This window comes from Scyliorhinus torazame, chromosome 5, assembly GCF_047496885.1.
Source record: "Scyliorhinus torazame isolate Kashiwa2021f chromosome 5, sScyTor2.1, whole genome shotgun sequence".
Classification (NCBI taxonomy): Eukaryota; Metazoa; Chordata; class Chondrichthyes; order Carcharhiniformes; family Scyliorhinidae; genus Scyliorhinus; species Scyliorhinus torazame.
This window is the reverse complement of record NC_092711.1, coordinates 165,825,494-165,840,383: the sequence shown is the minus strand read 5'-3', so window position 1 is coordinate 165,840,383 and position 14,890 is coordinate 165,825,494. Positions and strand designations below refer to the sequence as shown.

Genomic DNA, 14,890 nt, shown 5'->3' with positions numbered 1-14,890 from the left:
ATATTCCCCGCCCCTCCAACTCGATTTTCAAATTTGCTGATGACACCACCATAGTGGGTCGGATCTCAAACAATGACGAGACAGAGTACAGGAATGGTACAGAGAATCTGGTGAACTGGTGCGACGACAATAATCTCTCCCTCAATGTGAACAAAACAAAGGAGATTGTCATCGACTTCAGGAAGCGTAGTGGAGAACATGCCCCTGTCTACATCAATGGGAATGAAGTAGAAAGGGTCGAGAGCTTCAAGTTTTTAGGTGTCCAGAAAACCAACAACCTGTCCTGGTCCCCCCCATGCTGACACGAAGTTAAGAAAGCCCACCAACAACTCTACTTTCTCAGAAGACTAAGGAAATTTGGCATGTCACCTACGACTCTCACCAACCTCTACAGATGCACCATAGAAAGCATTCTTTCTGGTTGTATCACTGCTTGGTAATGAACCTGCTCTGCCCAAGACCGCAGGAAACTACAAAAGGTCATGAATGCAGCCCAATCCGTCACGCAAACCAGCCTCCCATCCATTGACTCTGTCTACTATTCCCACTGCCTCGGAAAGGCAGCCAGCATAATTAGGAACCCCACTCACTCCAGACATACTCTCTTCCACCTTCTTCCGTTAGGAAAAAGATACAAAAGTTTGAGGTCACGTACCAACCAACTCAGGAACAGCTTTTTGCCGACTGCCATCAGTCTTTTGAATGGACCTTCCTCGTATTAAGCTGATCTTTTCTCTACACCCTAGCTATAGCTGTAACATTACATTCTGCAGTCTCTCCTTCCTTCCCTATGTACGGTATGCATTGTCTGTATAGCATGCAAGAAACAATACTTTTTACTGTATACCAATACATGTGGCAATAATAAATCAAATCAAATAAACCTGTCATATTCTTGTCCACCTCTCTCAAATGTCCCCTCAACCTCCTTTGCTCCAAGGTGAACAATCCCAGCCTGACTTGAACAAACAAACAGAATAGGTTAATACCTGGGATCGGACGGGAATGTTTAATTTCTGTTTGAAAGATACTGGGAATATTGTCCTTGACAATAAATGATTGGAATATTTACCTTGGGTGTGGGTGAATGAAATATATCAATCTTGTATCCTCCGACATTCTAGTGAAAGTCTGGAATGTGTAGACGGGATGAATAAGTTGATCACTTTCTCTTGGAAATATTGACATGCTTTTTTAGAGGACCCAATTATTTTTTTCCAATAAAGGGGTAATTTAGCATGGCCAATCCACCTGCCCAGCACATCTTTTGGGTTGTGGGGGTGAGACCGACGCAGACACGGGGAGAATGTGCAAACTCCTCACAGACAGTGACCTGGGGTCGGGATCGAACCCGGGTCCTTGGCGTCTTAAGGTAGCAGTGCTGACCACCGTGCCACCCAGATATATTTACACCCTGGCCCATGAACTTAATTTTAAAGAAATCCACATTTGAAAGCCCAGATACTACAAGAAATATCAGCACCATAACAGGACAGATAAGAAAGACACACTCTCTTTGATCTTTTCATCAGAGCATCTGAGAGTTAAGAATATGTGACATGGTTTTGGGGTACCGGTGAGGATAACCCCCTCATTCCAGAAACCGAGGGAGTCAACCTTCTCTGAACTGCTTACAATGCATTAATCTAATTTCTGAAATAAGGAGACCCAAACTGTACACAGTGCTCTAACCAAAGCCCTGTACAACTGTAGCAAATCATAGCTACATTTGTATTCCAGTCCCTTTGCAACAAATGACAATATTCAATTTGCCTTCCTAATCACTTGCTGTACCTGCAAACTAATTTATTGTGGTTCCTGTACCAGGACACCCAGATCCCTCAGTACCTCATGCTTCAGCAATCTCTCCCCATTTAAATAAAGTTCTGTTTTATTTAACCCTTTCTGCCAAAGTGGACACATTCACATTTTCCCACGTTATGCTCCGTCTGTCAATTTGTTCCCACTCACTTAACCTATTTGTTGTCTTTTGCAGATTCCTTAAGGTCACTTCACAAATTACTTTCCTACCAAACTTTGTGCCATCATCAAATTTAGCTGCCATACATACAATCCCATCACCCAACTCATTCATATAGATTGTAAAATCGTTGAGGGCCCAGCACTGATCCTTGTGACATTCCACTTGTTGCATCTTACCAACCCAAACGTAACCCATTTATACCTACTCTCTGCTTCCTGTTAGCTAACCAACCTTCTAACCATGCTGATATGTTGCCCCCCCCCCCCCCCCATCCTTAGCTCTTAATATGTGTAATAACCTTTGATGTGACATCCTGGGGAATATTTTCTGGAAACCTAGATAAACAGGTTCCCCTTTATTGACATCCCTTGTTACTTCCTGAAAAAGACTCTATAAATTAGTCAATCCCGATTGACTCTCTGAACCACATTTTCAAACATTGTGTCAAAAGAAAAATAAAATCTCCTCTCACCCTCTGGCTCCTTTGCAATTAGCTTAAGAGAGACTCACTTTCAGTTAAAGAGCCTGTCAACCTCTTTCACCCACTTTCCCCAAAGTGAATGAAGTTAAGCAGAAAAATACCACCAAAAATCAAATATTTTCAATGAACCAAGTTTATTAATGAAATAGAACATGGTTTTAAATAATATCGGAACATTACTTGTGGATCAAAGACAACCAGAGTAAAGAGTAACCATGAAAGGATGTTTACAATATTCAGGACCCAAATGTTTCTCTTTGGTTCCTCTGTAGCCTGTTCCTGTGACTCCCCACTTTGGACACATGCACTGAACCCTGGGTTCAAGACACCATCAGCCCTGATCATCCCCATCCCCAGTGTGAACTCGCTGATGTTTCCTCAGATTGGCTAACTGAGTGAATCCCTTCCCACACTGAGAGCAGGTGAATGGCCTCTCCCCAGTGTGAACTCGCTGGTGTCTCTGCAGGCTGCTTGAGTCAGTGAATCCCTTCCCACAATGAGAACAAGTGAATGGCCTCTCCCCAGTGTGAATTCGCTGGTGTGACTTCAGGCTGAATAACGTAGTGAATCCCTTCTCACACTGAGAGCAAGTGAATGGCCTTTCCCCAGTGTGAATTCGCTGGTGCGACTTCAGGCTGAATAACGTAGTGAATCCCTTCTCACACTGAGAGCAGGTGAACGGCCTCTCCCCAGTGTGAACTCGCTGGTGTTTCCTAAGATTGGATAACTCAGTGAATCCCTTCCCACACTGAGAGCAGATGAACGGCCTCTCCCCAGTGTGAACTCGCTGGTGTTTCTGCAGGTGGGATAATTGACTGAATCCCTTCCCACATTGAGAGCAGGTGAATGGCCTCTCCCCAGTGTGAACTCGCTGGTGTATCCTCAGATTGGATAACCGAGTGAATCCTTTCCCACACTGAGAGCAGGCGAATGGCCTCTCCCCAGTGTGAATTCGCTGGTGTGATTTCAGGCTGAATAACGCAGTGAATCCCTTCCCACACTGGGAGCAGGTGAACGGCCTCTCCCCAGTGTGAATTCGTTGGTGTGACTTCAGGTGGGATAATTGACTGAACCCCTTCCCACACGGAGAGCAGATGAATGGTCTTTCCCCAGTGTGACTGCGTCGGTGAATTTCCAGCACAGATGGGACTCTGTATCCCTTCCCACAGTCCCCACATTTCCACGGTTTCTCCATGTTTTGGGTCTCCTCGTGTCTCTCCAGGTTGGACAATCAGTTGAAGCCTTGTCCACACACAGAACACGTGTACGGTCTCGCCCCGCTGTGAATGGTGCAATGGTTTTTCAGGTTATGTAACTGATTAAAGCTCTTTCCACAGTCAGTGCTCTGGAACACTCTCACTCGAGTGTGTGTGTCTCGGTGCTTTTCCAGTCACACTGATGGTTAAACTTTGTTGAAGTCAACAGGTCTGGCAAACATTTCTCCTTCTAGATTTAATGGCCGATGAACCGAGTGACTCTGTCAGATCCAGACGTGATGTTTGAGATTTCTGTCTGTAAATCCTATCCTTTTAACATCCTGTAAAAGGACTTTACAAAATACATCACAGTCAGTCCAGGATAGAAATTTAGAACAGATTATTTTAATTTCTATGAAACAGTCTTTCCTCGCTTGTTCCCCAAAAGCTGTAAATCTCCATCCCACACACTCTCCCTCCATTCTCACTCTGCTGTGTTAAATATTCACCCTCCCAATTCTCCTGAAGGTGCTGATTCAGGCTGATTGACAGATCCCTGCTCACTGCTTCCTGTCCAGGACACAGAGACCATAACAAATAGGAGCTGCAGTCGGCCATTCAGCCCATCAAGCCTACACGACCATTCAATGGGATCATTGGCCGATCTACCTCAGCACCATTTTCCCACACTATCCCCCATATCCCTCGATATCTTCAATATCGAGAAACCTATCACTCTCGGTCTAAAAATACTTGATGACTGAGGCTCCACAGTCCTCTGGGGTAGAGAGTCCCAAAGCTTCACCACATTGTCTTTAAATTCATTGTTGGGGGCGGCACGGCGACACAGTGGTTAGCACTGCTGCCCCTCAGTGCCGAGGACCTGGGTTCGATCCTGGCCCCGTGTCACTGTCCATGTGGAGTCTGCACATTCTCCCTGTGTCTGCGTGGATCTCAGCCCCACAATGTAAAACGATGTGCAGGGTCGGTGAATTGGCCACGCTAAATTGCCCCTTAATTGGAAAAAAAAGAATTGGGTACTCTAAATTTATTCTTTTTGAAGGACAACTAAGTTTTGCGGCCAGCGGTGTAATTAAAGCATCGTAAAAAGCGTGGGTTAATGGAATGTGAAATTAAATGAAAATCGCTTATTGTCACGAGTAGGCTTCAAATGAAGTTACTGTGAAAACCCCTAGTCGCCACATTCCGGCGCCTGTTCGGGGAGGCTGGTACGGGAATTGAACCGTGCTGCTGGCCTGCTTTGGTCTGCTTTAAAAGCCAGCGATTTAGCCCAGTGTGCTAAACCAGCCCAGAATGCACTGCCTGACAGGCTAGTGGAAGCAGATTCAACACAGGGAGATGGATAATTAGAAAGGGACTAGTTTTCAGGGTTCATGGGGAAAGGGCATGATAGTGGGACGAATTGAGTACTTCTTTCAAAGAGCCAGCACAGGCATGATGGGCCGAATGGCCTCCTGTGCAGTGAGATTCTGTGGTCAAAGATAAATAAATGTGTGTCTGCAATATGTACAGTGATGTCAATAACGCCTGGAATTCTGTTTTCCCAGTTTCAGAGTTGTCTCCCTTTTCTTCCAATTTGATTTTAGACAAGGAGAACAGAAGCAAATGGCTTTCAGTACATTGAGCAGCCCCGACGTCTATTCTCAGCCAGCGTCACACAGAGGGACAAGGGGTGGATTCTCAGACTAGCGAGTCAAGGTAGCCTCTTTAACTGGGCAGTTCCCACAATGTATTCAGTGACCACACTGGACGCTCCTGCCGTCCCCATCAGCTGGCTCGTGCCAGAGACCCGGGATCGATTCCCAGCTTGAGTCAGTGTCTGTGCAGAGTCTGCACATTCTCACAGTGACTGCATGAGTTTCTTCCAGGTGCTCCAGTTTCCTCCCACAAGTCCCGAAAGACGTGCTTGTTATGTGAATTCGACATTCTGAATTCTCCCTCACTGTACCCGAACAGGTGCTGTAGTGTGGCGATTACGGTAATTTTATTGTAGTGATAATGGAAGCCTACTTGTGACACTAATAAAGATTTTTATTATTAGGTGGGATGAAGTATTGAATCTCTTCCCAGTCAGAGCAGGCAAACGGCCTCTCGTCAGTATGAACTCGCTGGTGTGTCCACAGGCTGGATGGAACACTGAATCCTTTCCCACACAGAGCAGCAGAATGGTCACACCCTGGTGTGAATGTGTCAATGCGTTTCCACTGTAGATGGACAACTAAATCTTGCTGGTGTCTCCGCAGTGTGGATGACCTTCTAAACTTCTTTGTGCAGTGAGAGCAGCTAAACGGTCTCTCCCCAGTGTGAACGCATTGATGCATTTCCATCGTTTCTCCATGGTGCGGGTGTGTCCTGCTGTGAGGCAGCAATGCTAACCTTTGTGCCACCGTGCTGCCCCCTGAAGTTTGTATCTTTAAAAAAATATTTTTATTCAAGTTTTCAAAATTTTACCATTTGTACAACAAAAAAACAGACCCAAACCCCAACGCCTTTCACCCAAACCTCCAAACTGCCCACCTGCTCTTTGACGGTCACCAGATCCCCAAAATATAACACAAACAAAACCCATCTCTGGTGAACCCCTCAACTGCCCCTCTCAGAGCAAATTTCACCTTCTCTGACTACAAGAACTCCATTAGATCCCCCAGCCATGCCGAGGCCCGGGGGGAGGTGGGGGGGGGGGGGGGCGGTGAGGAAGCTGGTCTCCACCTCAACAGGTCCTGTCTGCAGGCAATCAACAAGGCGAAGGCTGAAACATCTGCCCACTCACCCTTCTGCAGCTCCAGCAGGTCTGACACCCGAATATGGCCTCCAGGAGACCCGGCTCCAAATCCACGTGCAGAACCTTAGACATGGTGCTGAAAATTGACACCCAAAATTTGTCCAACTTTGGGCAGTACCAGAACATGTGGACTTGATTGGCTGAAGCCCTCCCACACCGCTAACAGCTATCCCCCACCCCCTTGTACAACCGGCCCATCCTCACCTTCATTACACCCTGTGCACAACTTTCAACTGAATCAACCCCAGCCTCACACACGACGTTGAGGTGTTAACCTTCCGCAGCACCTCACACCATAGTCCTCCCTCCAACACCATCCCAAACTCTTCCTCCCACTTGGCCTCAATCCTTTCCATGGACACCCCGTCCTCCTCCATAATCCTACCATAGATCGCCAAAACAACCCCACCCCCCACTGACAACAACGAGGGGTACGGTGCCAAATTCCGCACTTGCACGGGCCTGCCAGCGACAAGGGGGAAAAGAGATGGAAAGGGGGATAAAAGAAAGTGTTTTACTCAGAGATTGGACAGAGGAGGAAGTTTCAGTCTGTGTGAACGTCAATCTTCATTCAGAGGCAGAGGAAGCAGCAGCTTCCTGGGGAATCTCTCGGCAGCCATCACCACAAATTCCGCACTCTGATTGGCAGGAAGACCCATGTCCTTCCGGTCCTCCTCGGATTCCCATTGGTCTCTGATGGCGCCAGGATGGCGCCTGCAAGGACCCATGCCCACGTGGAGCAGGAGGGCCTCCTCCCTCCGGGTCGAGGAGCTGCTGTCCAATCCGCAGCATCGTGTTTCTGTGACCAGTGATATTGCCCCAATAGGAAGCTGAGCTGGAACGTCCCTCTGAGTCATCCTGACGTCACAATAGAGCTGCCTGAATCAGCCAATAGAAATCATTCTGCTCCACAATGACGTTTCCGGATTCCAGTGCGCAGACCGGCGCGCGGGCGCGGCTGCTCTTGTTCCCACAACACCGCCTCAGGACAAGGTTTCCAGGCAACCGGCTGCGGCCACAGGGAGAAGCCGCTTGGTGATCTCCGCCACTGCGCATGTTCAAGGTAGAGAAGAAGCTGCACATGTTCAAGGTAGAGGAGAAGCTGCGCATGTTCAAGGTGGAGGAAAATCTGCGCATGTTCAAGGTAGAGGAAAAACTGCCCATGTTCAAGGTAGAGGAAAAGCTGCGCATATACGGAAGTGCCCATCCCTGACCTTTCTCCTCAGGTATTGACCAATGGGACCAGTGGGAGGACCGGAAGGACTCTGGTCCTCCAGTCAATCAGAGCGCGGGCTTTGTGTGAATAAAGATTGAGCTTCACACAGATTGAAACGTCCTCCTGACTCCAACATCTGTGAGTAAAACACTTTCTTTTCTCCCCTTTCCATTTCTTTTCTCATTCTGACTTTCAGTTGGTCACTTCCAGCAACTGAAGGGAAAGGAAGTGAATCCAGGGAGGGTGCAGACTCTCTCTTAGAATCACAGACTACAGCACAGATAAGGCCCTTCGGCCAATCAAGTCATCACCGATGCATGAAAAACACCTGACTTGCCCACCAAATGCCATTTGTCAGAGTGTGGCCCAAAGCCTTGAATGTTATGACATGCCAGGTCATTCAGGTACTTTTTAGAAGGATGTGAGGCCTCTTACACCCTCCCAGGCAGTGCATTCGAGACCATGATGTGGAGATGCCAGCGTTGGACTGGGGTAAGCACAGTAAGAAGTCTTGCAACACCAGGTTAAAGTCCAACAGGTGTTTCGAATCACTAGCTTTTGGAGCACAGCTCCTTCATCAGCTGAGTGAAGAGGTGGGTTCCACAACCACATATTGGGGGGGGGGGGAGGCTGGGGGGGGGGGGGAGGCTGGGGGGGGGGGGGGGGAGGCTGGGGGGGGGGGGGGGGAGGCTGGGGGGGGGGGGGGGGAGGCTGGGGGGGGGGGGGGGGAGGCTGGGGGGGGGGGGGGGGAGGCTGGGGGGGGGGGGGGGGGAGGCTGGGGGGGGGGGGGGGGGAGGCTGGGGGGGGGGGGGAGGCTGGGGGGGGGGGGGGAGGCTGGGGGGGAGGCGGGGGGGGGGGGGGGAGGCGGGGGGGGGGGGGGAGGCGGGGGGGAAGAGGGGGGGGGGAAGAGGGGGGGGGGGGGGAAGAGGGGGGGGGGAAGAGGGGGGGGGGGGGGGGGGGGGAAGAGGGGGGGGGGGGGGGGGGGAAGAGGGGGGGGGGGGGGGGGGGAGAGGGGGGGGGGGGGGGGAAGAGGGGGGGGGGGGGAAAGAGGGGGGGGGGGGGGAAAGAGGGGGGGGGGGGGGGAAGAGGGGGGGGGGGGGGGGAAGAGGGGGGGGGGGGGGGAAGAGGGGGGGGGGGGGGGAAGAGGGGGGGGGGGGGGGAAGAGGGGGGGGGGGGGGGAAGAGGGGGGGGGGGGGGGGAAGAGGGGGGGGGGGGGGGGGAAGAGGGGGGGGGGGGGGGGAAGAGGGGGGGGGGGGGGGAAGAGGGAGGGGGGGGAAGGGAGGGGGGGGGGGGGAAGAGGGGGGGGGAGGGGAAGGGGGGGGGGGGGGGGGGGGGGGAAGAGGGGGGGGGGGGAAGGGGGGGGGGGGGGGGGGGGGAAGAGGGGGGGGGGGGAAGGGGGGGGGGGGGGGAAGAGGGGGGGGGGGGGGGGGGGAGGGGGAAGAGGGGGGGGGGGGGGGGGGGGGAAGAGGGGGGGGGGGGGAAGGGAGGGGGGGGGGAGAGGGGGGGGGGGGGAAGAGGGAGGGGGGGGGGGAAGAGGGGGGGGGGGCGGGGGGGGCCGAGGGCCCTGGGGGGCCGGGGGGCCGGGGGGGGGGGGGGCGGGCGAGGGGCCCGGGGGGGCCGGGGGGGGCCGAGGGGGGGGGGGGCCGGGGGGGGGCCGAGGGGGGGGGGGGCCGGGGGGCCCGGGGGGGGGGGGGGGCCGAGGGCCCGGGGGGGGCGGGGGGGCCGAGGGCCCGGGGGGGGGGCGGAGGGCCCGGGGGGGGGGGGCCGAGGGCCCGGGGGGGGGGGAGGGCCCGGGGAGGGGGGGAGGGCCGGGGGGGGGGGGGAGGAGGGCCCGGGGGGGGGGGGAGGAGGGAGGGCCGAGGGGGGGGGGGGGGGAGAGGGAGGGCGGGGGGAGAGGGAGGGGGGGGGGGGAGGGGCGGGGGGGGAGAGGGGAGGGCGGGGGGAGAGGGAGGGCGGGGGGGGGAGGGAGGGAGGGCCGAGGGATGGCCGAGGGCGGGGGGGATGGCCGAGGGCGGGGGGGGGAGGGAGGGGCGGGGGTGGGGGAGGGGAGGGGCGGGGTGGGGGAGGGAGGGGCGGGGTGGGGGAGGGAGGGCCGAGGGCGGGGGGGGGGGAGGGAGGGCCGAGGCGGGGGGGGGGGGGGGAGGGAGGCGGGGGGGAGGGAGGGCGGGGGGGGGGAGGGAGGGCGGGGGGGGGGAGGAGGGCGGGGGGGGGGGAGGGAGGGCGGGGGGGGGGGGGAGGGAGGGCGGGGGGGGGAGGAGGGCGGGGGGGGGAGGAGGCCCGAGGGCGGGGGGGGGGGGGAGGGAGGCCGAGGGCGGGGGGGGGGGAGGGAGGGCGGGGGGGGGGAGGGAGGCCCGAGGGCGGGGGGGGGGGGGGAGGGAGGCCGAGGGCGGGGGGGTCGAGGGAGGGCGGGGGGGGGGGAGGGCGGGGGGGGGGGGAGGGAGGGCGGGGGGGGGAGGCCGAGGGCGGGGGGGGGGGGAGGGCCGAGGGCGGGGGGGGGGGAGGGCCGAGGGCGGGGGGGGGGGGGAGGGGCGGGGGGGGGGAGGGAGGGCCGAGGGCGGGGGGGGGGGGGGGGAGGGGCGGGGGGGGGGAGGGAGGGCCGAGGGCGGGGGGGGGAGGGAGGGCGGGGGGGGGAGGGAGGGCGGGGGGGAGGGACGGAGGGCCGAGGTAGAGGGGGGGGGGAGGGAGGGCCGAGGGCGAGGGGGGGGGAGGGAGGGCCGGGGGGGGGGGGGGGGGGGAGGGCCGAGGGGGGCGGGGGGGGGAGGGCCGAGGGGGGCGGGGGGGGGAGGGCCGAGGGGGGCGGGGGGAGGAGGGCCGAGGGGGGCGGGGGGGGGGGAGGGCCGAGGGGGGCGGGGGGGGGGAGGGCCGAGGGGGGCGGGGGGAGGAGGGCCGAGGGGGGCGGGGGGGGGGAGGGCCGAGGGGGGCGGGGGGGGGAGGGCCGGGGGGGAGGGGGAGGGCCGAAGGGGGGGAGAGGGGAGGGGGGGAGGGCCGAGGGGGGGGGGAGGGCCGAGGGCCGAGGGGGGGGGGAGGGCCGAGGGCGGGGGGGGAGGGCCGAGGGCGGGGGGCGGGGGGAGGGCCGAGGGGGGGGGGGGGGGAGGGGGGGGGGGGGAGGGCCGAGGGCGGGGGGGGGGGGGAGGCCGAGGGCGGGGGGGGGGGAGGGCCGAGGGCGGGGGGGGGGGAGGCGGGGGGGGCGCTGAATCAGCACCTTCAGGAAAATTGGAGGGGTGAATATTAGATACAGCAGAGTGAGAATGGAGGGAGAGCGTGTGGGATGGAGATTTACAGCTTTTGGGAATGAGAGAGGAAAGAATGTCCTCTAGGAACTAGAATTGTCTGTTCTGAATTTCTATCCTGTACTGACAGTGATGATTTTTGTAATTTGTTTTTACAGGATATTAGAAGAGGAGGAATTACAGACAGAAATCGCAAAAGTCACATCTTGATCTGACTGAGTCCTTGGGACCTAAATATGATCGGCCTTTGAATCTAGAAGGAGAAATGTTTGACTAATCTGTCTGCTTGAAAATATTTTAAACATCAATGTGACTGGAAAAGCACCGAGACACACACACCCGAGTGAGAGTGTTCCAGAGCACTGACTGTGGAAAGAGCTTTAACCAGTTACACAGCCTGAAAAAACATCACACCATTCACAGCGGGGAGAGACCGTACACGTGTTCTGTGTGTGGATGAGGCTTCAACTGATTGTCCGACCTGGAGAGACTCAAGGACACCCAAAACATGGAGAAACCGTGGAAATGTGAAGTTTGTAGGAAGAGATTCAGAGTCCGATCGAAGCTGGAGATTCATCAACGCAGTCACACAGGGGAGAGGCCATTTACCTGCTCTGTGTGTGGGAAGGGATTCACTGAATTATCCAGCCTGAAGTCACATGAAAGAGTTCACACTGTGGATAAGCCGTTTCCCTGCTCTCAGTGTGGGAAGGGATTCAGACATTCATCCACCCTGAAGTCACATCAGCGAATTCATACTGGGGAGAGACCGTTCACCTGCTCTCAGTGTGAGAAGAGATTCACTGCGTTATCTAGCTTGAAGTCACACCAACGGGTTCACACTGGGGAGAAGCCATTCACCTGCTATCAATGTGGGAAGGGATTCACTCAGGTTTCCAACCTGAAGACACACCAGCGAGTTCACACTGGGGAGAAGCTATTCACCTGCTCTCAGTGTGGGAAGGAATTCACTGCGTTATTCAGCCTGAAGTCACATCAGCGAATTCACACTGGGGAGAAGCCATTCACCTGCTCTCAGTGTGGGAAAGGATTTACTCAGTCACCCCACCTGCAGGCACACCAGCGAGTTCACAGTGGGGAGAGACCGTTCCCCTGCTCTCAGTGTGGGAAGGAATTCAGAGATTTATCCACCCTGCGGACACACCAGCGAATTCACACAGGGGAGAGGCCGTTCACCTGCTCTCAGTGTGGGAAGAGATTCGCTCAGTTATCCAGCCTGACGATACACCAGCGGGTTCACACAGGGGAGAGGCCGTTCATCTGTTCTCAGTGTGGGAAGGGATTCAGACATTCATCCACCCTGTGGAGACATTAGCGATTTCACACTGGGGAGAAGCCGTTCACCTGCTCTCAGTGTGGTAATGGATTCACTCAGTTATCCCACTTGAAGAGTCACCAGCGAATTCACACTGGGCAGAAGCCATTCACCTGCTCTCATTGTGGGAAAGGATTCCGACATTCATCCAACCTGCAGAGACATCAGCGAGTTCACACGGGGAGAGGCCTTTCACCTGCTCTGATTAGGGGAGGCATTGAGTGATCTATCTCACCTGCGGAGACACTGGCGAGTTCGCACAGTGGAGAGGCCGTTCATCTGCTCTCAATGTGGGAACACATTTTGTGTTTCATCACAACTACTGAGACACCAACAAGTTCACAATTGATTGCAGGGATTGAATTCTGCTGTTGTTGTTTCTGCTCTCAATTACATTCGGAACTGCAATTTATTCATCCTGTCAATTGGTCAATACGGATGGTCGGGGTTTCTTTCTACTGGAAAGACTGGTCTTGCAACGTTTCCTCCACTGGGCTGATGCTCTTTGAGCTTTGTTGCGAATACGTGGTTTCCAATTTCACAAGGGTCAAAAGTGGAAATGTGTTGGAAGTTAGAAGATATTTAGTTCCCATTTCTGTTTGGAACCCCCTAAAGCATGCCACGTTGCCATGAAGATGGGCGATGGTGGTTACATGGTTCTTTATTTAATTTTTCTGTGTGTTTCTCAAAGAAGGAAACTGTTGAGGTATGAGGGACAGGTTGTCTGTGGTAGGTTGGGAAATTACAATAAAAGGTTAGACAATAAACAGACATTTGCTGGCATTTAAAGATTTATTACATATTTGCAACAAATACACATTTCTTTCAGGAACAAAAATCCACAGGAAAAGTGATGCAGTAATTCTTCCCACCTACTGAGACACCAAAAGGTTCACAATTGATTGCAGGAGTTGGCTTCTGTTATTGTTTCTGCTCTCAATTATATTCAGCACTGCCGTTCATTCATTTTCACAGCTGCTCAGATATAGATTCCTTTAAGAAACAAAAATCCAACAGGAATGGTGATGCAACCGTAGCGAACAAGAAAAGTTACAGATTCTATTAGATCCAAGGAAGAGGCTCATAAAGTGGCAAAAATAGTAGTGAGCCTGAGGATTGGGAACTAGTTTTAGAATTTAGCAAAGGAGGATCAAGAAACTGATAAAGAGAAAATAGAATATGAGAGCAAACTGGGGAGAACTGGAAAAGCTCCTCTCTGAATGTGAAAAGGAAAAGATTAGCAAAGACCAATGTGGGTCCATTCCAGACAGAGACAGGAGAGTTTATAATGGGGAATAAGGAAATGGCAGAGAAACTAAACACTGTGTGTCTGGCTTCATGGAAGAAGATACAGAAATTCTCCCCAAAACATGAGAACCCCAAGGTGTTCTCACAATTGTGAGCATGAGTGAAAAAGTAGTACTGGAGAAATTAATTGGATTAAAAATTAATAAATCCCCAAAAGCTGATGCAGCATGGGTTCACAAAGGGTAGGTCGTGTCTGACTAATTTGGTAGAATTTTTTGAGGCCATTACCAGTGCAGTAGATAACGGGGAGCCAATGGATGTGGTATATCTGGATTTCCAGAAAGCTTTTGACAAGGTGCCACACAAAAGGTTGCTGCATAAACTAAAGATGCATGGCATTAAGGTAAAGTGGTAGCATGGGTAGAGGATTGGTTAACTAACAGAAAGCAGAGAGTGGGGATAAATGGGTGTTTCTCTGGTTGGCAACCTGTAACTAGTGGGGTCCCTCAAGGATCAGTGTTGGGCCCGCAGTTGTTCACAATTTACATAGACGATTTGGAGTTGGGGACCAAGTACAATGTGTCAAAGTTTGCAGACGACACTAGGATGAGTGGTAAAGCAAAAGGTGCAGAGGATACCGGAAGTCTGCAGAAGGATTTGGATAAGTTAGGTGAATGGGCTAGGGTCTGGCAGATGGAATTCAATGTTGCCAAGTGTGAGGCTATCCATTTTGGGAGGAATAACAGCAGAATGGATTATTATTTAAACGGTAAGATGTTAAAACATGCTGCTGTGCAGAGGGACCTGGGTGTGCTGGTGCACGAGTCGCAAAAAGTTGGTGTGCAAGTTCAACAGGTTATTAAGAAGGCTAATCGAGTTTTGTCTTTCATTGCTAGAGGGATGGAGTTCAAGACTAGTGAGGTTATGCTGCAATTGTATAGGGTGTTGGTGTGGCCGCATCTGGAGTATTGTGTTCAGTTTTGGTCTCCTTACCTGAGAAAGGACATATTGGCACTGTAGGGAGTGCAGAGGAGATTCACTAGGTTGATCCCAGAGTTGAGGGGATTAGATTATGACGAGAGGTTGAGTAGACTGGGACTGTACTCATTGGAGTTTAGAAGGATGCGGGGGGATCTTATTGAGACAGAGAAAATTATGAAGGGAATAGGTAGGATAGATGCGGGCAGGTTGTTTCCACTGGTCGGGGAAAGCAGAACTAGGGGGCATAGCCTCAAAATAAGGGGAAGTAGATTTAGGACGGAGTGTAGGAGGAACCTCTTCACCCAAAGGGTTGTGAATCTCTGGAATTCCTTGCCCAGTGAAGCAGTTGAGGCTCCTTCTCTAAACGTTTTTAAGAAAAAGGTGGATGCCTTTCTAAAGAATAAAGGGATTTGGG

At 53.9% G+C, this 14,890-nt stretch overlaps 2 long non-coding RNA genes across 3 annotated transcripts; one reads left to right on the top strand and one right to left on the bottom strand.

The window, feature by feature from the left end:
• Positions 1-2,580: 2,580 nt before the first annotated feature.
• On the bottom strand, positions 2,581-7,366 carry LOC140420469 (uncharacterized). Of its 2 annotated transcripts, none has more exons than XR_011946391.1 (2): positions 6,983-7,366; positions 2,581-4,013 (listed from the first exon to the last, which is right to left on the bottom strand). It is a non-coding gene; the product is annotated as an uncharacterized lncRNA (long non-coding RNA). The 2 variants fall into 2 exon arrangements; XR_011946392.1 differs by having other exon boundaries at positions 2,581-4,002.
• A 274-nt stretch (positions 7,367-7,640) lies between these two features.
• On the top strand, positions 7,641-13,017 carry LOC140420468 (uncharacterized). Its single transcript, XR_011946390.1, has 2 exons — positions 7,641-7,818; positions 11,069-13,017. It is a non-coding gene; the product is annotated as an uncharacterized lncRNA (long non-coding RNA).
• Positions 13,018-14,890: the final 1,873 nt, after the last annotated feature.